The sequence below is a fragment of the Urocitellus parryii genome, chromosome 2 (genome assembly GCF_045843805.1).
Source record: "Urocitellus parryii isolate mUroPar1 chromosome 2, mUroPar1.hap1, whole genome shotgun sequence".
In the NCBI taxonomy this organism is placed as follows: domain Eukaryota; kingdom Metazoa; phylum Chordata; class Mammalia; order Rodentia; family Sciuridae; genus Urocitellus; species Urocitellus parryii.
Window position 1 is genome coordinate 153,313,811 of NC_135532.1, and position 27,633 is coordinate 153,341,443.

The 27,633-nt window shown below is 34.7% G+C and overlaps 1 pseudogene; it reads right to left on the reverse strand.

Moving 5' to 3' along the window:
* Positions 1-3,498: 3,498 nt before the first annotated feature.
* On the reverse strand, positions 3,499-27,633 carry LOC113195061 (serine/threonine-protein kinase PAK 2-like; annotated as a pseudogene).

Consider the following 27,633-nt stretch of genomic DNA (forward strand, 5'->3'; position numbering starts at 1 on the left):
GAACAGAAATACAATATGTCAAAATATCTGAGACACTATGAAGACAATACTAAGAAGAAAGCTCATTGCATTGAGCTCATTCATTAAAACTAAAAAGTCAATGAATAAAAGTCCTAACACTACATCTAAAAGCCCTAGAAAAAGAGGACTAAATCAATACCAAAGCAGAGTAAGAAAGGAATTAATTAAAATCAGATATGAAATTGAAACAAAAGAAATAATTCAAAAAAATGACAAAATGAAAAGTTGTTGGTTCTTTGAAAAAATAAATCCAATTGATAAACAGTCAATGAAGACTGTTAATGAAGAGTAAGAGAGAAAAATCAAAATATTAAAATATGTAATGAAAAAGTAAATATCCCCATGAATACAACTGAAATACAGGAAGTAATCAGAAACAATGTTGAAAATCTATACTACAATAAAATAGAAAACCTTGAAGACATCAACAAATTTATAGATATTTGATCTACCCTAACTAAATCAGGAAGACATATATGATTTAAACAGATCAATTTCAAGCAATGAATAGAAGTCACCATTAAAAGCCTACCAATCAAGAAAATCCCAGGAACAGATGGATTATCAAATGAGTTTTACAAGACCTTCAAAGAAGAATTAACACCAGTACTCCTCAAATTACTCCAGGAAATACAAAAGGAATGAACCTTCCAAACCAAACTCATTCTATGAGGCATATATCACCCTGATTCCAAAACCAAAGACATATCAAGGAAAGAAAATTTCAGGCCAATATCCCTAATGAACATAGATGTAAAAATTCTCAATAAAATCCTGGAAAACTGCATATGAAGACGTAGTAAAAAGATAGTGCACCATAATCATGTGGGGTTCATCCCAGGGATGCAAATGTTACTCAACATACAGAAATCAATAAATATAATTCATCACATCAATAGAGTTCAAAACATGAATCATTGATTATCTCAATGGATGCACAAAAAGCATTTGACACAATACAGCACCACTTCATGCTCAAAACACTAGAAAAACTATGTATAAATATACCTCACATTTTAAGGGCAATCTATGTTAAACCAAAGGCCAACATCATTCTGAATGGATAAAAATTGAAAGCATTCCCTCTAAGAACTAGAATTAGACAAGTATGCCGTCTTTCATCACTTCTATTCAATGTTGTTCTTAAATAGGAAAAGAAAAACTCAAACTATCATTATTTGCCAATGATATGATTCTTTATTAAGAAGATCAAAAAAATTCTATCAGAAAACTTCTAGAGTTAATAGATGAATTTAGCAAAGTAGCAGGATATAAAATCAACACCCATAGATCAAACACATTCCTATATATCAGTGATGAATCTACTGAAAGAGAAATTAGGAAAAAACTACCCCATTCGCAATAACCTCAAAACAACAACAACAACAACAACAACAACTAAACAACCTTGGGAATCAATTTAACAAAAGAGGTGAAAATCCTCTACAATAAAAACTACAGAACATTAAATAAAATGAATAAGAACTTAGAAGATGGAAAGATCTCCCATGCTCCTGAAGAGGCAAAATTGATATTGTCAAAATTACCATACTATCAAAAGCACTACAGACACTTAATGCAATTCCTATTAAAATCCCAACAAAATTCTTTTCATAGGACTAGAAAAAGCAAACATGAAATTTATTTGGAAAAAAATAAAAGACCCAGACTACACCAAACAATCCTTAGCAAGAAGAATGAGGAAGGAAGCATCACAAAACCAGACTTAAACTGTACAACAGAGCTCTAGTGACAAAAAATGGCAAGATATTAGCACTAAAACAAGACACAAACCAATGGTACAGAATAGAAGACAGAAAAAAACCCACATAAATACATTATCTCAGATAAAATCGCCAAAAACATTCACTGGAGAAAAGATAGCCTATTCAACAAATGGTGCTGGGAAAATTGGAAATCTATATAACAAAATGAAATTAAACCCCTATTCCATCTCCCAGCACAAAACTGAACTCAAAGTGGATTAAAGACTCAGGCACTAGAACAGAGACCCTGCACCTAACAGAAGAAAAATAAGGCCAAATTCTTCACCATGTCGGCTGAGGATATGACTTTCTTAACAAAACCCTGAATCTTAAGTTAAAATCAAGAATCAATACATGGGATGGGTTCAAACTAAAAAGTTTCTTCTCAGCAAATGAAACAATCACGTGAAGAGACAGCCTACAGAATGAGAGAAAAATCTTTGCCATGTGCTCTCAGAGCATTTATTTCCAGGATATATAAAGAACTAAAGAAAAAAAAAATCTCACCAAATAACCCAATGAATAAATGGCCTAAGGAACTGAACAGACACTTCTTGGAAGAACAAATACAAATGCAATTTATCAACAAATATATGAAAAAAAATGTTCAACATCTCTAATCTCTAGCAATTAGAGAAATGAAAAATCAAAACTACTTTAAGGTTTCATCATTTCTGTCATCATGTCAATTATGAAGAATACAAGGAACAATAAGTGTTAGCAAGGATGTGGGGGAAAAGGGACACTCATAAATTGTTGGTGGGACTGCAAATTGGTGCAACCATTATGGAAAGCAGTATGGAGATTCCAAAGAAAATTTAGAAAGGAACCACCATTTGACCCAATTATCCCATCCCTCTGTCTATTAAAAAAAAAAAAACCCTTAAAATCAGCATAGTACAGTGAAATAGCCATATCAATATTTACAGCATCTCAGCTCACAATAGTTAAACCATGTAATCAACCTAGGCGTCTTTCAACAGATGAATGGATAAAGAAAATGTGATTTATCTACAATATTACTCAGCATTAAAGAAGAATAAAATGATGGTATTTGTATGTAAATGGATGGACCTGTAGAATATCATGCTAAGCAAAATAATTTAATTTAATCCCAGAAAACCAAAGGCCAAATGTTTTCCCTGATATGTGGACACTAATTTACAATTAGTGGATGGCTAGGGAAGAACAGAGGTACTTTGGATTAGATAGAGGGGAGTGAAGGGAGGGGAGAGGGTATGAGGGTAAAAAGGAGAGTAGAATGAATTGTACATTATTACCCTATGTGCATAGTACATGAATACATGACCAATATGTTTCTACATCATGTCCAATCCACAAAATGAGATGTTACACTCCATTTATGTATGATGTGTCAAAAGTGCATTCTATTGTCATGAATAATTAGAACAAGGAGAAGAAAAGAAAAAAAAAAAACACAAGAATGGTGGTGTCCAGGGTCTGGAAGAGGAGGAATGAGAATTATGACTTAATGGTGGCAGAGCTTCTATTTGGCATGACACAACTGTTCTAGAAACAGAAAGTCATACAACATTGTGAGTGTAATTAATACCACTGAGTTGTCCACTTAACATGGCTAAAATGGCAACTTTTAAGTTAAACATCTTTTATAACAAATAATACTTTATTAAATTTTTAAAAAATTTTCTTTTTAGAAGTGGAAAAAGAATATTAATTCTTCTCAATGACATTAACATTTTTCTCTCTTCATTACTTCTAGAGCAGCAAGGATTTGAGGTGGCAAACCAGATAATAGTTTCGCCAAAGTCAGGAATGGGTGCTGCCAAAAAGAGGGGACAAACAAGTGCACAATTTATAAGCAAAACATTTTCTTTCAACTAAGCTCTGAAGACTACTTATGAATACAATTTACTTAAAATACATATTTTAATATCTGCCATAATTTTCATAGTTGAAAACAGAGTTGATTTAGTTTTTCTACTTTCCAAAAATCTACAAACAGCCCATAAATACACTTACACCAGCATTGAATGTATATGGTATTAAAAAACATACAAAAACTTACTTTCACGATATTAAACTTTTATTCCTGGCAGATGATACCCTAAAATGTAGCAGCTGCCTCACTGGTAGTGATCAATGAATAGTGAAATGAAAACTTTTTCTTGTGTATTCAAAAAGAGTCAAAATTTCCCCAAAATGGCATCATTTCCAAATTTACCTGTAATAATTCCTTGGCTTACCACCCCCCCTTTTCTTTACATTGATTTCCAAGCATTGATTTAAGAAATCTTGAAACACAGGTGAAACTTTTTCTGGGTTCAGCAGTTCTGGCTTTCCATGTGCGGCGATCAGATATAGGGCCTGAAAAATAGAACAGCATCTGTGACATTCTATTTTGCGACAGTGGGGAGTGGGCTACTGAGGGTTGAAGCCAGTATTGTTTTACCAGTGAGCTACATGCATAACTCCTTCTTTATTATTATTATTTTTTATCTTTGAGACAAGGTCTCATCAAATTGTCCAGGCTGGCCTCAAACGTGTGATCCTCCTTTAGCCTCCAGAGTCACTGGGATTACACGTGTGCAACCATTGGATAAGACATTCACCACCTTCTTAAAGTAGCTTAACAAAGTTAGAATGTATTTTACAGAACACTTTTTTTCCCCTTTGTGATAGTGGTATCAAATTCAGGGCCTTGTACATTCTGGGAAATATCTACCACTGAAAAATATCTCCAGTTCTTTGTAATTCTTCAAAGATAATCACCATGAATACTAAAGTGAGTAAAGTGAAGTTATCATTATCTGTACCTGTTTGGATTTATCCTTACAGATATTTTTCCTTCCTTTACTTATTCTTTTCTCTCTCTCTCTCTTTTTCTTTCTTTCTTTCTTTCTTTTTTTTTTTTTTTTTTGGTTGGGGGGAGGGTATGGTGTGGTATAGGAATTGAACCCAGGCATATGTTAGGCAAGTAAGTGCTCTACCACTGAGCTATACCCCAGCCTACTTTTCATTTTATTTTGAGACAGTATCTCTAAGTTTCCCAGGCAGGCCTCAAACTTGGGATCTTCCTGCCTCCGCCTCTCCAAAGCTGAGATTTCAGGTGTGTGCCACGAGGCCTGGCAGCTTCATCTTTTCTGTGTTGAACTATAAATGCAACACATCTTTCTTAAAGAAAAAAAATAACAACAATAACAAAAAACCCACCTATGGTACATAAAGTATAAAGAAAATTGATGACAATCATACTATCAATGTGTGTCTACCCTGTTAAACATCTGCAGCTTTTAAAAAGTCACATTTCAAAGCAATTTGAATTTACTGAAACACTTTTTCTTAACTAGCTATATGCCAGCTTCATCCTAATAACTGATGGTAAAATTATTCTAATGGCTAAATTGAACAGTGCCTTATCATATGGGTGTTTTCATAATTTAACCAATCTCCTTTAAATAAATCTTTATATTCTTTCATTGTTTATTATTACCCTAAATTAAATTATTTTTAATTTATGATTTTAGAAGTTTTAGGTTTTGAAATTAAGCAGACAATACAGATCACAGCTGAGTTGCCTTGTGAGACAAGAGGAAAAATTTAATGGCTCTCACTGACCATCTTTTAAAAAAAAAATAAGTTATAGATGGACACAATAACTTTATTTTATTCATTTATTTTGTACGTGGTGCTAGGGATTGAACCAGTGCCTCAGGAATGCTAGGCAAGCACTCTACCACTGAGCCACAACCCTGGATCTCACTGACCTTCTTTAACACTGAAAAGACAACTATATAGCCTTGCACATGTATTTTCCAAACGCATATTTGATCTCAAAATGTGGATCCTAAAATGTTTTTATATTAGCACTTCATTTTCTTATTATTAATATCTTTCATTACAATATAGTATACTTATTACAAATGATATATACATGTATATATATCTATATATAAATACTTTGTGTGTGTGTGTGTGTGTGTGTGTGTGTGTGTTGTGGTGCTGGTGCTTGAACCCTGGGGAGTTGTGCATGCTAGGCAAATACTCTACCACAAATAAACAAATATGGATATACTTCTATTAATCAAAAGGTCACAGTTTAGAGTTAATTCTTTGTATTGTATTCTATAATGCTATGGGTTGTGAAAAATGAATTTTGTCATGTGTCTACCATTATAACATACTGAATAAATTCACTGCCCTAAAAACCTACTATTCATTCTCTCCACACTCCTGAGTCCCTGTAATCACTGATTTTTTTTTTAAATCTCTTCATACTTCAGATGTCCTAAACTTATTTACATTTTGGTTTTTTTTTGTGGTGCTATGGATAGAACTCAGGGTTATCAGTCATGCTAGGCAAGCACACTACAACTGATGAAAACTTCCAGCCCATGCTCTATACCTGAAATTATACAGCATCTATCCTTTTTAGAATGATATTCTTCACTAAGCAATGGGCTTTTAAAGATCATTCAGAGTCTAATATGCCCATGCCATAGGCATGTAATAAATTTTCCATGCTTTTACCCTTTAATAAATAAATAAGTAAATAAGATAAATATCTTCATGTTTTTTTGTGTGTGTGTTCTGATAGCTCAGTTTTTATCAATGAAAATATTTTGTTGTATGGATGTATCATGTACATTTTATTTTCTTTCATTTATTTTATGGTGCTGGGAATGGATACCAGAGCCTAAGCATGCTACATGTGCTTTACCACTGATACACACAGCCCTTACATTCACTTTTTGAATGATATCTTGGTTCCAGATTTGGCAATTGTGAATAAAGATGCTATAAGAATTTGTGCATAGGTTTTTGTGCATGTTTCAATGCATTTGGGTAAATACCTAGGAAAACATTGCTGGGTTATGTGGTAAGGACATGTTTAGTTTTGTAAGAAACAGAAAAGTTGTTTCTGGAGTGGAGCATCTCAGTAGCAATGAATGAGTGTTCCTGTTGCTTCACATCCTCCCTCAGATTTTTTGAACTTGAGCATTCTAACAAGTATACAGTGGTATCTCATTGTTATGTTAATTTAGCAATCCCCTCACTCATGCATGTTTAGTTCTGTCCATGTGCTAATTTGCCACCTATGTATCTTCTTTAGTGAGTTGTTTATTTAGATATTTTTGCCCCTCCCTCCTTTTTTTCAGGGCTTAGGAATCCAGACCCTCATATATGCTAGGCAGAAGCTCCACCACTAAGCTACATCACCAGCCCAGAAGATCTTATTTATTTTTAATGTTGTGCTGAGGATCAAACCCAGTGCCTTACCCATGCTAGGAAAACATTCTACCATTAAGCTACAACCCCAGCCCTAAGAAGATTAGAATTTTAAGGAAGTCCAATTTATTATTTCATGGATGGTGCTTTTACTATTTTACCTAAAAACACTGCCAAACCCAAGGTCACTAAAATTTTCTCCTGAATTAATTTTACTCTAAGACATCATGCCTGAGGAAGCAATTAATTTCAGGTTAAAATCACAAGATGATTGGACGCATCTGTATCTCCATCAAAAGGGTAAAGATGGAAGTTCATAAAATAATGAAGCTAAGTATTAACCACCCCCACCATCAACAATCCCCCTACCCCTGCTCACAGTCTTCTCTCCACTTGAGATTCATCTCACTTATACTCTCTTTACCTTCATTTATTTTAATGATCATGAGTAGCCAGGACTCCTAGTCATCCCCCCAGTTTCTCCAACTAATGCCCAAGTGGCTCTGAACATTCTCCTTACTTTCACCAGCGGTGCTTTCTAGAGGGTGGCTTTTTTTCTCCCACAACTTCGGTCTAGAGATGAAGCAAGTGTCCTTTGGTTTTTCCATTGCTCTTTGAAGTCTTTTCCTCTATAATGCAGACTTTTGACTACAAATCTACCTTTCCTTGTTTTAAATATCTACTAAACCCCAGGCCACCCTCCGACCAACTCCTTCAAGATCATATCTCTTTGCACTGTTATCCCTACCATGACTCATGTCATAATTCATATTATTTCAATAGCTACACAGATAGATGCATGATTGAGTTCCTTGTCTTCTTCTCTGATGCACTTATGCACTAACCTTTCTCACCATATACACTGTGTCCTACCCTCTGCCAGGACAGACACCAGCAACTGCAACTCTTAAATTTTTGTTGCGCTCTACCTCCTATCTTTGTACTCCTAGCACTACAAAGTCAGCAACCCCATGACTAAAATCCCATGGGTCTTTCAGTGTCCATCATTCCTTTCACGTGTCACTTCCATGTCCTTCTCCCACTCGCTTTCCAGCATTTATTCAGCTAAATGTGGTTAAAACTGCATTCCTTCCTGTATCCATGCAGCTGAATGTAGAGGGATAAACCCCACTCATCTACAATGACTGGCACCACTAGAGATTGAGATCCACTAACCTCATGTGGGCTCTTAGTGCTTTCAGCAGCATACTAGATTTCCCTATTCCATTTACTCTCCCACTATCCTTTCCTGTTCTAAGACATATGTATTTAGTTGTCATGTCTCCTTAGATGTCTCTTGGCTGACAATTTCTCAGACTTTCCCTGTTTTTGATGACTCTAGACAGTTCTGAGGAGTACTGGTCAGGTACTATATCATACTTTGTAGGATTCCCCTCTGTGTCTGACATTTTTTTTTTCAAGGTTATATCAAATGGGTTTTTAAGAGGAAGATCTTCTTTTGCAGTATTGGGGAGTGAACCCAGAAGTTCTCTACCACTGAGTTATAGCTCCAGCCCTTTTTAATTTTAATTTTGAGATAGGACCTTACTAAGTTGCTGAGGCTGGCCTCCAACTTGTGACCCTCCTCTTGCCTCAGCCCCCCAAATAGCTGGGCCACCATGCCTGGCATCAGTACTGTTTTCATTGCATCATATTAAAGGTACCTATTAGCAACATGATTTATGACTGCCAATGTTGACCTAATCACCTGACCAAAGGCTTGTTAAATTTTCCCATTGTGCAGTTCCTTTTCCTTTCCCATACTGTATTCTCTGGAACTCACTATGTGAAGTCCATACTTAAGTTACGCTCTACTTCCTGCAGAGTGGAGCATCCACATAAACTTTTAGAATTCTTCTGTATAGGTGATTGACCTGTCTCTTCTCCCAGTCATTTATTCAATATTTTATATCAGCATGGACTCAGATACTTATTTTAACTTTCAAGTTACAATTCCTTACTACTTTGTTTTGCTGTTCCAATTGTCCCAGCTTTGGTTATTAAGAGGAGCTCTTTTAGTTGTCCCCTACGATATATCTCGCTCAATGTGGCCTTCTTGTTAAAAAAATTAAATGTATACTTTTAGTTGACTATTAGTAATTTTATGTATTTACGGGGTACCACGTGATGTTTTGGTATTTATACACATTGTTGGATGGCTTTTTCATTTAATTATTTATTTTTGTGACACTAAGGATTGAACTCAGAGCCTTACACACACTAACACACTAGCTCTACCACTGCTACATCTTCCTTGCTTATTAAGTACAACTTTGTCTTTTATTATTCAATGTTTTCATCTTTCAATGACCACACTCTACCATCAAATGATGCACCATGTCACACAGGACAAGAATCTTAGTGTTCTTTCTCCTTGGCCCTGATTCTTCTGTTGTCATTTTACATATGCATTATCTCCTGCCTCCACTGTTATTATTTTTATTTAAACAGTTTTATCTTTTATAGCTACTTATGTAACAAAGATTATATATTTAATCATATAGTTAAGTACTTCCAACTGTAATGTTGAGAAAACTGTTATTTAGCTTTTGAAAGATGGATTTTTGGGTTGACCTTTTCTTTCAGAACTTTATTACACATTACTAAAAGACTGGAGACTGTCTCACAGCTCACTGATTCTACTTCACTTAAACTTTTTTCACTTCTATTTTTACGTTTCACTGTGACTAGTTTTTATTTCTATAATAATTTACCATTAATCCAACATCAGATATTATAGTTTCCATAATGTGTTAGTCAGTTTTGTGTCACTGTGACCAAAATACCTGACAAGAAAACCTTAGAGGGACAGGTATTTGGACTCACTGTGTCAGAGGTTTAGTCCATGGCGTACCACTGATGGCATTCTCTGGGCTCAAGGTGAAGCAGAACATCATGGCGGAAGGGCGTGATGGAGGAGTGCTGCTCTGCTCAAGGTGGCCAGAAAGCCCAGAGAGGGAGAAAGGGAAAAAGGGCACAGGGAAAACAAATGCTTTGAGGGCAGCCTCCAGTGACCCATCTCCTCCAGCCACACTCCTACAGTTTCCACCTCGTCCATTCAAACTAGGATAGCCTGATAGGGTTAGGACTGTCACAATCCTGTCATTTCACTTACAAATATTCCTGCATTAACACTGGAGCTTTTCAGGGACACTTCATATCCAAACTACAGCACATGATTGAGATTAATTTGGGTCTTTTAAAAATATGCCTTCCAAATGTCTGACTTTTTAATACCTGGAACATAATTATAAAAATTATTTTAATGACCTTGTGTGCTAATTCTTTTATCTGTGCCAGTTCTAGTCTTCATGATGGACTATGTTTTCCTACTCCTTGTCTTTCTGTTAAAACTTTGAATGTATGTCTCAGTGCCTGTTGGGTCCTGGCCACTTCTGGATTCCTATAAATATTCTCTTACTTTTTTTCCAGGTGGGTCAAGGCTTCTTTTATTTGAATGGCCAATGTGTGTAACTATGGAGATCACACAGGAGCTAAAGCTTTATTTCTGGGTCTCTTCATCTTTGAACAGTCTTGATGATTTTCCCCTCCTTTCTTGACCTGGAGGTGCTCTTCACAGAGCTTGTTGGCTTCCCTAGTTTCCGACCTGTGGGTCTCAGCCACGTCAGTCAAGATTCTCACAGGTTTTGTCTGCCTTCAGTTTGTGGATATGTTCCATGAGAATCTGCTTTGGTTTTGGCCATGTTTATTTATCTTTGGCCATGGTACAAGTGGCAAGCTCCTTAGATTCATGGTATCTTGTGAGCAGCTGGTGCACAATTCACACCCTCTCTTTCAGATTACCTTTTCTAACCTATATAACTCCCCTTCCTGAAGGCCAAGGTATTTTTCCAGATTGAGCCTGGGAATGGAAAGTCACAAAGTTGTGGATGAACATACCATCTTTGATTAGCTTCTGGATCTACTGATAGTTGACGACATATGGTATTTAACTGGTTTCACTGGGTCCAATCAGGTCCACAGCAGAGGATGCTGAAGACAAGCCTCTTCTGAGGCCTGAGTATAACCATGGTTATGGTTGTGGCCCTATAAATATTCTTGAGCTTTTTTCTTGGATGAAGTTTTAAGCTATTTGGGTCTTATTTGTAAGATGTATTAAGTGGAACTGAAGTAACATTTAATTTAATGGTAATTATTTTCCATCATTGAGACAAGACACTTATGATGAGTCTTTTACTCAATATCTTGTGAATGATAAGGTTTTTTCCATGGTGGCTGAGAGAAACAGGCACTATTCCCAAGCTTACACATGGGGTAGGCATTACTCTATTCAATCTTATTTTTCTGAGCTGGGGGTTTCAATATGTTGCCCAGACTTGAGCTCAAGTGTTCATCAGCCTTCCAACTGGCTGGGACTATGGGTGTGCACCATCACACCCAGCCCCAGTGTTTGTTCTAGTGATGGAGATTGAACCTCGGGCCTTGCGCATGTGTTAGACAAGCACTCTACCACCGAACTATACGTCTACCTGGTTCTTTCCAATCTTGCCAGATAATTATATCTTAGTCTTTACACTGGCTCTTCACACCAATCTCTGTTGAATGCTTAAGGGGGGAGGGGCCCTGCACAGATCTTGAGAGTCCATCTTTCCTCCTTTCACAACTTTTCCAGCAATGTCCCATCAGGGTCATCCCTCTCTGCACATGGACTGGAAATTGGGCCAGTCATGGGGTTCACTTCAGTTGTTACTCACTTTCATACATCATTGTCCTTCCTTCATTGTCTGACGTAGTGTCTTGAAAACCACTGTTTTATATAATCTAGTTTTGGGGAGTTGTTTCAGCCAAAAAGGTTTAATCTGTTATTTTATTTTGACAGAAAGCAGATGTCCCCATTCATCGAGTTTTCACCAACATTACATCTAAATTGACCAAGTCTCAGACTTTATCTATATTGACATAATTATAGTTTCTGCCAAGCCGATCTCTCCCTTAGTTTTTGCATACAGATTTCAGGGCATATCTTTATCTAGTTTTATCTACCTTTCCAGTCATTCCTTATTAGTCTCCTTGCTGGTCTGCCTCATCAACACTTAGTTATGGACTGTGTCAGTGTGCCAGCTAAAATTTTGTCTGTCTATACCTACTTGACCTCATCCTGCCTTGTAGCTTCAGAAAATATCTGTAGCCAAGGAGCCTCAGTTTTATATCTTTAACCTGGGTTCCAGACTGGCATACCCAGCAGCCTCATCAACATATCCACTTGAATATCTTACTAGGTATCTTAACCTTAACATGCCTCAAACATGTTAAACTGTTGTCAACTGAACTCCCACCTACAATCCCAACTCCTCTCCTCTTTCTGCAGTCTTTCCTCTCTCAACTAAGGTAAACTTCAATTTCATCTTTCCCTTTGCTTAGGCTAAACTCTTGGAACTATCCTCAACTCTTCTTTTACATAGACTCTCCTTTCAAAATAAATCCAGGATCTAGCTATTTGTTTTATCACCTCCACTGATAACATCCTGGTCTACAGTACTGTCATTTCTTGGCTGAATTATTGCAACAGCTTCCTAATTGGCCTTTCTGCTTCTGCCTTTGCCTTCCTTGAAAATCTCCTCTTAACAAAGTGACCAGAGTGAGCCTATTAAAATTTAAGTAAGACTATTTTATGCCTCTGCTCCAAACTTTCCAATGGTTTCCCCATTTTAGAACACAGGCCAGAATCCCCATCTTAGATAAAAAGTCAGATTCCCCACACAGCACTACACAGGGCCTCATTTCACTGACCACCTTATTGCCTATTGTTTGCTCAATGCACTCTAACTCTGCTAAATTCCTTCAAGATCTTTGAATGCACCAGGAACATTCTTGCTTAAGGGCTTTTGTAATCGCTGTTTTTTCTGCTTGGCATGCCCTTCCCTAAATAAACAAGCATCAGGATCTTACATCCTGTGTCCAAATGTCACTGCAGTGAAGCCTTCCAAAAGCACCCTTTTAAAAGCAAACCCCTGACTCACCTGCCTCCCTCTCTCTCCTTGCCAGTCCAGCATTTAAAGGATCCATTGCTTAATGTATTATTCTGATTCACCTTATTCTTTCTCTCCTTCCACAAGAATACATTCCTACAGGTTCTACAAGAGCAGGAATTTTTGTTGGTTCTCTAGGCAGCGACTTAAACACTGCCTAGCACAAGGCAGGTGCTAAATTCAATACTGGCTAAATAAATATATTAAAGTAGAGGGTTTTGAAAATTGTTCTGAAAAGATTTATAATTTAATTACTTATTTAAATTATTTTAACTGCTTACTTGAACTGGAATCTTTGGCAACATGGTACAAAACATTCAGCAAAGAATATCCAAAGAATATCCCTCTGTAGTCTAGCTTTTTTCCTTAGTATAAGATTTTCAAGAGTCAATGTTGTACATGTATCATTACTTCCTTCCCTTTTATGGCCAAATAATATTCCACTGTTCATCAGGTGAACAGATAATTGGGTTGTTTCCATTTTTTGCTACTGTAAATAATACTGCTATCAACACTCTGTGCGTGTTTTGTTTGGGCATGTTCCTTTTATGCCTGTTTCCTTTTGGCAGTTCTGGGGTCTGACGCCAGGGCCTTGTGCATGCCAGGAACTCTACCATTGAGCTCCATCTCCCACTCCACAGACACATGCTTTTAATTTTCTTGACATATACCTAGTAGTGGAATTGCTAGGTCACATGGTAACGCAATATTAACTTTCTGAGGAACCGTCAAAATTGTTTCTAAAGCAGTGCGACGTGCAATGTATGAGGATTCCAATCTTTTTTTCATTTTAATTTTTGTAATACTAAGAATTGAACTCAGGGGTGTTCTACCTCTAAGCTTCCTCCACAGCCTTTTAAATTTGAGATGGAGTTTTGTGAAGTTGCCCAGACTGACCTAGAACTTGCAATCATCCTACCTCAAACTCCCAAGTCCCTGGAATTACAGGTGTAGAAAGCTGAGTATATTCTTACTTATACCCCAAACAAGAGACCATACAGCTGACTAATAAAAATCTACACTCATCAGCTAACACTATCAGCTCAATAACTCAGAAGCAGTGTAATTGTAGATACAAAGTAAGGGCAGAGGTTAGGTTTTATCCAGTTTTGATTCTAAAGTCTTGGCCAATGAACAACACAAAGAAGTTCTAACTATGCTTTAAGGAAAAGTTTTTTTTTTTTTTTACAATAAAGCTGGTGTTAAACTGGTCTTACCCGTGAGGGATCTTCCCTCGTGTATGGAGGTTCTCCTTCAAGCATCTCAATAGCCATGATACCTAGGGACCAAATGTCAACTTTAGAGCCATAAGCTTTCTGTGTAACCATTTCTGGTGCCATCCAATAAGGTGTTCCAACCATGGTAGTATGTTTATTCTGCTCAGGGGTTATCTGAGCACTAATGTGAAGTTGGCTAAGGAACAAAAGCAAAATGTCTAGAATTAATAGCTTCTAGAGATGGTTTTACAAAAGAGTTCATCTCACATGCAATAATTACATTTGCACTATTCAGGCTCCTTTTTTTAAAAAAGAAATTAATAATAAAGTAATCAAGACAGGGATTAAAATATTTTGATAATGTTATATACTGCCACTTTTTGCTTTTTCTTCCTCCAATGGAGTGCAAATTAGTGGGAGGGCTTTTATTCTTAACACATTTTACTCTAAAAAATTTAAGTTAAAGAAATCCAAAAAGTGAGGGAAATGATCAAAGTTAGTTAGACACCAAACCTAAATGCAGTGACTCAGACAAAAGTGAAGATACTGCTTAGAATAAAACAAAAAGAAGCTAGAATCCCTAAGCATACAATATAGCAGAGAGCTTAGAAAAAGAACACAGTTGAGTGCAGTAGTACTAGAAAAATACTCATTAGCATGAATCTACCCCAACTATCTGTAGTATAACTGAGAAACAAAAACCTACTTTAGCACTTGATGTTAATTTTGTAGAAAACTCAGGATCAGAATTTACAATTTACAATCTTTTCTTCCCTTCTATTGTTAAAGCCATTCAACTACTTATGTAACTACTAGTATCAGGTCTGTGAGCTTTAGACTGTTTTGTATTTACATAAGAATGAATAAAACTTATGAACTGCTTGGTTTGTTTTACCTAACAGGGATATTTTGTAAACTGTTTATTTGAGAGATCCTTCGATATTAGATTTATATGCCTCATTTTAAAAACTATCATATATTGTAGAGTACAAACATCAAATTACCATTCCTTTACTGTTTGACATTTATTGCAGAAAATATCTTTTTACTAAGTGAGGTGCATATTTTTATAGTAATTCTATAGGAGTGAATACTGAAAACTGTTAGGTAAAATAATATTTATAATGAAAATGAGTGTTTATAAAAGCCAGGTACCATCCCAAGTACCTTGTGAAACTATCCAATCCTCATGATAACCCCATGAGAGGTAATTTTTAAAAACTGGGTAATTTATCTTTTTTTTTTTTTTGATACTGATGCTTAACCACCAAGTCACATCCCCAGGCTTTTTAAATATTTTATCTAGACACAGGATCTTACTAAGTTGATTTAGGACCTTGCTCAGTTGCTGAGGCTGGCTTTGAACTTTCAATCCTCCTGCCTTAGCCTCCAGAACTACTGGGATATAGATGTGCACCACTGAGCCTGGCTTGGTTAATTTATTTTAAAATTTATTTATTTAGTTTTTGTGGTGCTGGGAAATTAAACTGAGGATCATCTGCATACTAGGTGAGTGCTGTACCATGACCTATAACCCCTGCCCCAAGTATGTTTTTAATTTTTTTTGCGGGGGGATAAACAAGGATTGAATTTAGGATTGCCTAACCACTGAGCCACATAGGCAGTCCTTTTAATTTTTGATTTTCAGATAAGGTCTCAATAAATTGCGTATGGCCTCACTAAGTTGCTAAGGCTGGCTTTGAACTTGTGATTCTCCTGCTTCAGTCTTCCAAACCACTTGGATTACAGGCATGCCCCACTAAGCCCAGCCCCATCTATGCTTACTATTGAAATTATTCTCATTTACAAATAGGGTAACCAAGGTATATATATATATATATATATATATATATATATATATATATATATAGTTAATTCACCTAAGATCATGCATCTAGTAAGTGGCAATCATAAAATTTTATCCAAAAAAGTCTAATTCCATGTTCATATGTGTCCACCAAAAATGTGATTATCTATTTCTAATTTGATCACAAAGATAATTTAAAAATAGAATTTTATATTTTGATGACCTGATTGAGTAACCTTTAGAGGATGTAGTTTAATAGCTCTGCTTACATCCTCCAGAGGGCATGGCAGGATTTCAGCCATCTCCCCATTAGGCTATACTGTACAAAACAGAGAATGCTGAAGAGAAAAAAACGGTGTAACAGATGGAAGAAACAAATTCAACTTGAAATGTTTAATATAGCATCAACACTATGACAGTCCTAGGCACAGTCCAGTTCTCAATTCATAGTTTTTTACCACGAGATTCTTTCCCCTTCCATATATTATTTTCAAAAATATTAACAGTGAGGGATTTTTTTTTTAATTAAAAAGGGAGGGAAGTATAACAAAAAATAAATAATGAATGTTTTTTCTTCACTTGTTACTCACTAAGTTTAACTTCTTCCATTCCCAAGAGCACACTGTCACTTTTTCTGTCCCGGTGAATCACATGATTGTCATGTTAAAAACTCCAATGCCGGTAAACACTAAACACAAGAAAATCGGTATCAATTAAATTGTCCCAGATAGTCCCATGTAGTAGTTCACACAGAATCATTATAGTAGTAGTTGTGGCCTGAGCACTGCCTGTAGTATTCAGCCAAAGACCCTGCAATACTTAACATTAAAAAAAAATTCTATCATATGCAAAATTCAGAAAATGTAATACCTTAATTAGTAAGAAGATCCCCTTCCACAGTCTGATTTCATCTATAGACGTCATTAAATAATATCTTATTAAGTCCTTTCTTTCCCAATGATCTTTTTTTTTTTTTTTTTTTTTTTTTTTTTAGACAAGGCCTTTCTATGTTGCCCACACTGGCCTCAAATTATCCGACTGCCTCAGCTTCCTGGGCTGCTAAAGCCTGCAGACATCTGCCACATTCCTAGCTCATCCATCACCAATTTATACATTGGTTTTGCAGTCCTGGGTATCAAACCCTGGACACTGTGGAGGCTAGGCAAACACACCACTCAGTTACATCCCCCAGTTTCTGCCACAGATTTTTAGAATTTAAGTCTTCAGTGGTCTCTCTTATAAAATAATGGATGAGTCCATATAACTTCTAGGCCTTTTCAGGTTTAAATGCCTAATGGCACACAGTAATGGTAAATAAATATAAGTTCTTTACAAATTATTTCAAAAATAGAGAATAAACTTGTGGTTATTTGCACTTGAAACCTCAGGTAGTCAGAATTCTGATTATTGAGGGTGGTCTGGTTGCAATCAGGGGTTTATCAACAAATGTACTACATCTTCTTCATTTCTTCTCTGGTAGATTTTATGTCAAGATCTATCAACAACCTGACATCAACTATGAAAGCATATGGCTATGGGTAGAGTTCAGTGGTAGAGCACTTGCCTAGCATGTATGAGTCCCTAGGTCTGATCCCCAGAACTAAAACAAACAAAACAAGCAAACAATAAAACAACCACAATTAAAAATAAATAAATAAAATAAAGTTATTGTGTCCATTTACAACTAAAAGTATTAAAAATATTTAAAATATAAAAATATTTAAAATATAAGGATAAATTCCTCTTTTCCTTAAATACAAGAATAAGATGAGATTTAAACAATTTCTTTGCCTAATGATTTTTGAATGTAAATTGAAAGTATATATTATATAATTTTATACACTTGGGAAAAGTTGTATTTTTATTCTTATTCTCATCAAAGTAGAGCAACAAAGTCTGCACATAATTTGTAACTATTAAAATTACAAATTCTCTACTATTTTACAAAGGAAAACAAATATAAATGGTTTTATCATATTTACCAGGCATTTAATCAGACTCTTGAAAAGAATAAAAACACAGAAAAAATATTTGCACAAATAAGTAGAAATTGTTACAATTTAAATATTTTAGCACATAAAAGATATCCCAGTGAATCCTGAAACTGATTTTATATCAACTATGAAAAAAATTGAGAAAAACAAATGAAACATAAATAGATATAAAGTATTATACTTTAAGTGTCCAAACATACTTTGTTAAGGGATATAATATTCAGAACTATGAAAGAGGTCTTATTTCCTTCCTTCTTAGGTGGAATACAACTCAAAATTACATTTTCAACAATGTTACCTTTATAAAAATAATTCACTATGTATTATACAATAGTCTCTCATAAACGTTTATGACTTTGTATTTTATGATAAAGATCCCTGTGACAAGTAGTATCAGTTTCAATGAAAATAAGCAAACCAGTAGCCTTAGTGTCCTCTATAGAAAAAGTTACAGATGGACAGATAAAATGATTGTTTTTGGCTTAGACTTAAGTAATTTGGAAAATTCTACTTGCTTAAGCAAACAGAACATCTGGAAAATCATTACAAATATAAGGAAATGACAAATTCCTTTACCTTCAGTGAGCTAAATGAAGCCAGAAGGATACTTACTGATATTAAAGGTAAACATGGGGCTGGGGAAGTGGCTCAAGTGGTAACGCACTCTCCTGGCATGTGCAGGGTGCTGGGTTCCATCCTCAGCACCACATAAAAATAAAATAAAGAGGTTGTGTCCACCGAAACTGAAAAATAAATATTAAAAAAAACTCTCTCTCTCTTAAAAAAAAAAAAGGTATACACCGTGTCTTGCTTTGTCTGTGATAGTTCTAGTTCCCAGTTTTGCAGGGGGTGGGGAGGGTGCAAGAAGAGGGATACTGGGGATTTTGCACAGAGAAACTTTCCAGTGATGTATGTCTCCAGCCCTTTTTATTTTTAATTTTGAAACAAGTTCTCACTAAGTTGCTTAGAGCCTTGCTGAGGCCAGCCTTGAACTTGCAATCCTCTGGTCTCAGCCTCCTGAGTCATGGGGATTACAGGCCTGTACCACAACACCTAGCTCAATGGCATATTTTTAATAACACCCCCATTCTTCTCAGAAGTGCCCTATCTGGATGACAAACTAGTGTGAGGACCATAACTAGATTTGCTGATGAATTTACTTCTTCAAAGGCCTTAGCTGGGCACGCATGTAACCTCAGCTATACCAGAGGCAGAAGTGGGAAGATAACAAGTTCCAGGCCAGCCTAGGCAACTTTTAAGATTATCTCAAAATAAACAAAATAAAATAAAAAAGACTTGGGATATAAGTCAGTGTTACAATTGTAAAATTAATGTTAACAAACAAACAACAAAGAAAGAATGAAAAATTAAGTATATTATTCAATTTTTTTAAAAAAGTAATCAATTAGTAAAAAATGATACTAATGGCTGTATGACAGGATTATAGGTGCTTTTCTTCCATATATAAATTGTAGCCCCTGAATTCAAACACAAATACCACAAACAAAATAAAAATTTAAAAAAGGGCCTATACTCATTCCCAAGGTATCTTACATTTGAAGAGCTGAAACTCTCATCCAAGATGAAACAATATGGGATAACTTATAGAAAATGCGTATAATAAAAATTTTCTGTGCATAAAAACTTTCCTTTTATACATCTCTTGCTAATCACACATCACCCTGCTTTATCCCAAAAAAAGCAAACTCACCTCTCTGCACAAAGCAGCAATCTGTGCCTCATCCATGCAGGTTGCTGTAACAACATCAGTCAGTGGCCCACCAGCAAGGTACTCTGTTACTACAAACAGGTCATCTCCTACCAGGTAACTAAAGATAGAACATACAAAACATATATTTTATTTTATGTTAAGCATATGACACTCTATGTTCAAGAGTTCAAATGTTAAGCCCCATAATAATAAAACTACTGAGCTTATAGTTTGAGAGATAAACAGAAAATTGGAAAGTTACTATGTAACAGCACAAAAAATCAGAGGATCACTATGATATTCATTATGATTTTTAAGTCATAGTTTGCCCATACTAATAGTCTATGTCTGTATTTTAGAGTTTTCCAACCAAAATAACTCTATAACACAGGAATTATTTGTCTTGTTTTGCAAATAAGAGGCTTGGAGAGGTTAAGTAACTCATCTAAGAACACATAGTAAGTGACAGAATCAGCATCTGAAGTCAACTTCTCATGAATCCAAAACCTATGGCTTATCTTCCATGCTGACTAGAAATATTATTTTGAAAAGCAGAGAAATGTACCTGAAAATTTATTTCCATGAATGCAGACCCCATAATTAGGGCTAAAGTTTCAAAATATATTACCATTTCCCCTTCCTAAATATATAAATATAAATATATATATATATATATATATTATATAAATATATAAATATAAATATATATAATATACATATATATTATAAAATATAATATATATATATATTATAAAATTTATATATATGGAAGAAAATCACTTGTAACCCTGTAGTACAACCACTAGTATCATTTTTTACTAGTCATCTATAATTCATATATGTGATCACCTAAAAAAAAATAAATAGTATATTTAATTTTCCATTTTGTCTTTGTTTGTTTGTTTTTAAATGTCAATTTCTAAACTTCAGGAGCTATTTTTTTATTTTTGCAGGGGTGGTGGGGCAGGGAGAACCGGGATTGTATTCAGGAGCACTCAACCACTAAGCCACATCCTCAGTCCTTTTTGTATTTTATTTAAAGACACAGTTTCACTTATTTGCTTAGGCTCTTGCTAAATTGTGGAGGTTGGCTTTGAACTAATGATTCTCCTCAGTCTCTGGGAGAGTACAGGTGTGCGCCACTGCACCAGAGCTTTTGATAAACATAAAATTTGCTCATGAAGGACAGCATTTTAAATAAAAACTGATCTAAACATTTAAGAATTCTGTGCTAGTCACCTCTGTCGGTTACGTCATGAATTCTAGGTGACCATTCCTCATGTTTCTACTTCTGACCATTTGGATGAATATACACAGGATAAGCAATGTCATTCATTTAGCTGCCTTCTCTCACTAGAGAAGTAATATCTTTGTAGCAAAAGTACTTTCTAACTTGGAATATGCTATTTTCACCTCTCCTCTTTCTCTTTTATGTTTCCTGCTCAGTATTGACACTTCAAAGTGGCTAGCCTCCATTGAACCACTAGATTACAAATTTCCATATTTTGTCCAAATATTTTAAAGAACCTCAAACATACTTACCTGTCTAAGAAGTGAATTATGTTGGGATTCTTTAATTCTTTCATCACCAAAAGCTCAGTTATGATCAGTTTCTTCAGTGGGTGTTTCTGTAAATTAATCTTTTTAATAGCAACCTATAATGGAAACAGAATTGGGAAAAAAATCGATGTTTTTTCTAATTCTCTTAGAAAGTAACACACACCAAACAGTTACTAATTTATAGTAACACATGATATTATATAGTGAAGATTATATCTGACATTTAAGTTGTATTTTTACTTGCACAGAGACTATGCACAGTGTTTTATACTACCCAGACCCTAAATATGTTCATATTTATCTTGAAGTTAATTAACCAATGGAAGGTCAGTCCAGTGCCAAGAATTAATCTTCTTTTCACTCCAACGTGAGAAAATATTTTTTTAAATATTTGATTATTCATGACATAATTACTTATTTGTTCCCCCTAATGTTAGAATGGCTATAAAATTTAGATTAATAATTACAACATATCTAACTTAAAAAGTATGTTCCTATTGATTATGCTTAGTTTTATCTTTTTTTCTCCTAAAAAAAAAGCTGATATAACATCTATAAATATGAAAAAGTTGCTACCTCTTGTCCTAGAGCCACATCAATAGCAGTAAAGAGTGTAATACAAGGGCTAGGGGGAAAAAACATAATAAGACTTAAGACTTCTAAATCACTGTCATTCATAATATCCAAAGACTTTGCCCTTCTCACAATTGAAAAAGTATCAAAGAACACTTAAGATTTAGCATCTTAAAAAACAAAACAGGAAAGGAAAAAGAGGAGGTAATCCTTGTAGCAAAAATTTTTATTTGAAATATTTTAGACCTACAAAAATATAAGGAAAAAAAGATAAAAGAACAAATAACATGCATTCATGAATACAGTTCCCTGCTTAAGAAACAAAGTACTGCTAAAAAACTTGAAGATTCCTGGTATGCCCTTTCATATGGCATTCTCCCTTCAACCAAGGGCAACCTGTATTTATTGTTTATTCTGTATATGCTGTGCATCATTTTCATGCACTTTTCTATACTTTTAACTATGAAGTTGATATTTATGTATTTCTCTACAATTTGCTTTTTAAAATTCATCTGGCTGAGTGTGTTGGCACATGCCAGTGAAAGGCCTGGGAAAGTAGCTCAGCATTAAAAATGCCTCTGAGTTCAATCCCTAGTTCTAAAAACAAACAAACAAATAAATAAATATTTTCACCTGGATTTCTGATACTCATCCATATACATAGGTATTATTTTATTCATTCATTTTTAATTATTCAATATATAACATTTATTATCATGTTCAAAATATTAAAGTGATTTTCATTTTCTTATTTTTATTAAAATCAGTGCTGAACTGAATTTAGTTGTTAAAAAGAAGTTCATAAGGAAGCTTCCAAAAATTCTCATTCTACATTCTACTAATTTTTTCTAAATTCACAGAACATTTTCTAGAGGTTAGTAATATTAAAAATTTAAGATTTTTTGCTCTCAAGCAATAGAAGAAAGAGCTCAGTATAGTTTAAAAACAAATTACTGAGCAAAATCAGAGTGGCAGACTCAAAGATCAATACTCAATAATAGGATTCAAAAGCATTTTATGTATTTATTTATTTAGTACTGAGGCTTGAACCCAGGGGCACCTTACCAGTAAGCTAACTCCTAGCCCTTTTTATCTTTGGATCTAACTAAATTGCTGAGGCTGGCTGAAAACTTGCAATCCTCCTAACTCAGCCTCCTGAGTTGCTGGGATTATCAGTGTGTACCCCTATACCCAGCTAAATGCATGGGTTTTTGCTTTGTTTTGCTTTTGTTTTTGCAATGCCAGGGATGGGCCCCAGGACCTCATGTATCCTAGGCAAGTACTCCACACTGAACTACATACCCAGGCCCAAATCAATGGGCCTATATAATCAATTTATGGCCTATAATCCTGTAATAAAATTGTCTTTTAAATATTTCATGGGTAATTTTTCTATCTAATAATCCCTTGCCATCTATGAGAAATAACATTTGAGAAGAAAATAATGATGTAAAGTCATTGCTAACATGTAGGGTTTTTGACAATTGCATTATGTATTTTCACAAATCCCCTAAAGTACAACTCATAAAAATACAGTGATTGCTCAATGTCAGGGGGAAAAGAGAGCTCATGCTGAATACCCAGTAAGTAGTGAACATTATAACAATATATTTATAAGCACTTACCCTTGTCCAATTTTTTCAAATCGTGTATATTTTGTTATAGGGTCACCAATGCTCACAATAGTTCCTATTTTAAATAAAATAACAATGAAAGCTCAGTCAAGCATTTTAATCACAAATTAATTTTGGTATCATTATTCCTTTTAATAAACTCTACTGATGTTAAAACAGTGGTTTTCAAACACATCAAGTTTCAACAATAAGTTGTTTCAAACAAAACACTGAAGAAACTTAATAAGAGCAAAAAGCTATGGGAAATAAGAAGACACATAGTCTCCATTAGGTTAGAACTCCTAAATAATCACTTTCTAAAAAAATTATGACATTTTCGAATAACCAATTGTTCTAGTCTGCCTGAGAATTAAGGCAATTCTCAGGATGTACAACATTCCAAATGGCAATTCCAATAAGGTGTAGTGGCACATGCCTGTAATTCCAGTTCAGGAGCTAAGGCAAAAGAATCACAAGCTAGAGACCAGTCTTGGAAACTCAGTGAGATCCTGTCTCAAAACAAAAAATAAAAAGGGCTGGGTATAGCTCAGTTGTAAAGCAGCGCCAGGGTTCAATCCCCAGTACAAACAATAAACATAAACTTGGCAATTCATGGGAAATTCCTCATACTACTTTTCTTCCCCAGAGCATGTATCATGCACTAATGATAAGTTATGAAACTACTATAAGTAATAATAAATAAATGATAGCCAACTGAATAACCCTGTCTTTTCTAACTATTCCAGTATATCTTGTTTCAATATATTTAAGAAACCACCTACTACTATAGAGATTACTCTAATATGAAATAATCGTATATCTATTTTAGGAATGTTCAACATCATGACCAAGAAATGGAGGAGGTTGGATATAAAATCATGTAAATCATGTAAATTCTTATGATCAATAAGTAAAAATATAAGAAAATTTTACTTACTCAGGATAAAAGAAGACAGGGATATATCAAGGAAAATCCCATATAATCTTATGTAAGTACTCAAACTCAAGTTAGCTACTAAGGTTTAAGCCAAGAACATAAGGGCATAAAGACAGAGGATGTGATAACTAAAACTCACAAATGAATATTCACAACTACTATTCTAGTTTATTTTTTTTAAAGCAGCAGCCCTCCTAAGATAAGGACTATTATAAAAAATATTGATAGGATTCCACAGTCAAAGAGGTATTATATTGGAAATTTCTGAGGAATGAAGAACAAATAAATGTTGAACATGTAAGTGCTTATAACAACCCATCTATAAAGTACTTTTCCTTGAGCCTTGTAGGTCACATTGTTCTTTATAACTATAGTTATTGGAGCCTTGTAATCAGACCTTATTGTTAACTCTTCTTGGGACTGTTTACATTATTTATAATGATTGATTTGGGCCACTGGTAGTAAATGAATTAAAAAAGACAAGGAAAACATGTTTTTCCTTGAAATGTATTTTATGACTACATGTTTCTATTTTGAAAAGTTGTAGATTTGGAAAAATACCTATAAACCTCCTTTGATAAGATTTCCAACTAGTCCATGTTAATATCCTTTAAATTTGGCTCATAGAAAAAGAAGTGTTACTCCCAAAGGGACTGACCTCACTATCAATACATAACACATCTCAAATGTGGCAACAAACAAAATGAATATTACTTTGCCTTCACTTTTATTGGGTGGTACTGAGGGTTGAATTCAGGAGCACTTTACCCCTGAGATATATTCCAGCCCTTTTGCTTTTTAATTTTGGGACAAAGTCTTACTAAGTTACCTAAACTGACCTTGAACTTGAAATCCTTTGCCTCAGTCTCCTAAATTGCTGGGATTATAACCATGTGCCACCATGCCCAGAGCTCACTACATTTTAATGGAAGCTGTTACTTCTATAAGAAAACAATTTTTCTTTCTGCTTTAAGGTAAAAATAAAAGGCATATATTACATCTGTTTTGTATTGTTGTTGTTTTGTTTTGTTTGCAGTGCTGGGGATAGAACCCAGGGTCTTGCACACACTTGGTAAGTGCTCTACTACTGAAGTATACCTCCCACCCTTGTGTCAAATGCTTTAAGAAATGTTAATTCATGAATAATGTGAAGTGCAAGTAATATATTTAATTTCTCCATAATTTCTTCATCTGTCAAATTTGTCTTCTTTGTTTGATGACTGGGCACCATTGTGGACATTTGAATCACCAACAGGTGCAGAAATCGGGTCAGTTACAGACTTGTGGAAATCTGCAGAAACATAGTTCATTACTGAGATTTCAAGAAAAAATATTTTCAGAGATTCTTACTGGCTCACTATTCAGTTCCTTAATTTTTAACCAAAACTAAGTTATCTCTCTTATTGTTCTAAAGAATGCAATTCTTTCAGACTAAAAAATAAAAGTATTGAAAAAATGTGGAACATTTTTCTTTGCCATAACATGAATGTATTTAAAAATGGAACTACAAACCAGGTGCAGTGGTACATGCCTGTAATTCCAGTAGCTTAAGAGACTGAGATAGGAGGATTCCAAATGTAAAGCCAGCCTCAGCAACTTAGTGAGACCCCAAGCAAATTAGCGAGACCCTGTCTCAAAAAAAAAAAAATCTAAAAAGATGAGCTAGGAATGTGGCTCAGTGGTTAAACGCCAAAACAAAACCCCCCAAAAGCATAACTAATAAAACAGAAGGTTTATGAATAAAATTTATGTGTGCCCAGATCTAAAATAGTATACCAAGGGCTGGGGTGCAGCTCAGTGGTAGAGTGCTTGCCTAGCACGTGTGAGGTACTGGGCTTGATTGTCAGCACCACAGGAATAAATAAATAAAAGGTACTGTGTCCATCTACAACTAAAAATATTTTTTAAAGAAGATAAAGTAGTAAACAATGTGGCAAAAAAGCAGCACACTTTGAAAATGATGGTTTTCTTAAAAAAAAAGATAAAATGCAAAAGACTAGAAATTTTGGTGTTGAAATAACTATTACTAATTTCCACAAAATATTTTGCACAAATATAATGCCTACCCTCCCTTTCACTTTGAAGAGCCAATTGTAAAGAATAAAGACAACATAGCCATCTATCATGAGATCAGGATCCAATGGCAGTTCTCAGAGCTCTGCCTGTATACTCCACTGTGTGCCACCATGTCATAGTCCCCTGCAATTCCCCTTAGTAGTTCTCTCTTCTTGGCTCCATCTGTAGCCATTACTATTGAAACTCTCCCTTAGTTGGTGAGAAAGTTTACTCTGGACTGTCCATTTGAATTGACATTAAAGCTTTGAGAAAAATGTAAAAATGAGAAATAAAATATGTAATCTGGGAAAGAGGAAAGATCCAAGTTTTATATATAATAGTTATCCACATTATGAAACAAACAACCAAAAAAAAACAGAGAAATAGATGACGTCTCTGGAAAAGTGGGCAAAATATAGAAAGCAAAAAAACCCAGTGGGTCAAGTATTCTAACTTTTAAAGAAGCCATTAGATTTTTATTTTTCAAAAGGGTCGTTTTTGATGAGTACTCTAGGTAAAAATCTTAATCTAATCAAATTAATTTTCTCATACTAAAATGTTTTAAACTTGAAGGCTTTTTGAAATTATCACTGAAAGTCAAACGCAAACAGCTGTTTTCAGAAACACATGCACAGATGCACACACCTAGTGATTGTCACTAGCCAATCACTCACTGATTTTGTATGATCTAGTCCTGGGGCAATGGCAGGAAGTATGGCCTCTTCCTCCCCATCATCTTCCTCTGTTATTATTGCTAATGTTTCTGACCTTTTCATATTCAGCTGCGTTTATCACACAAGCAAAAGAAGACAAGGCAGCAAAATTAAAAGTCTAAAATGTGACCAGCTCTTTTTTTAAACATACTTTAAGAACTTATTTTTTCAATAGCTAATTTTTAAATGATTAAACCTCACTTGTTCCAATGTAATTAAGAAGTAAAGGTGATTTTATGAAACATGGAAAAGTAAATATATGAAATAAATGCATATGGAAAGTATTCTTGAGTACTATTTTAGAAATATATTCAATATTATCTACCTCTGATGGCTGAATTTCTTTTAGATAGCAAAATAAAAACAGATTTGTTTTCGGTAACCTAAATTATAACAAGAATCATAAGAAATAGATTATTAACTTGCTGATGGTGTTCCAGAAGAGAAGACATCCTTCTTTAAATATGA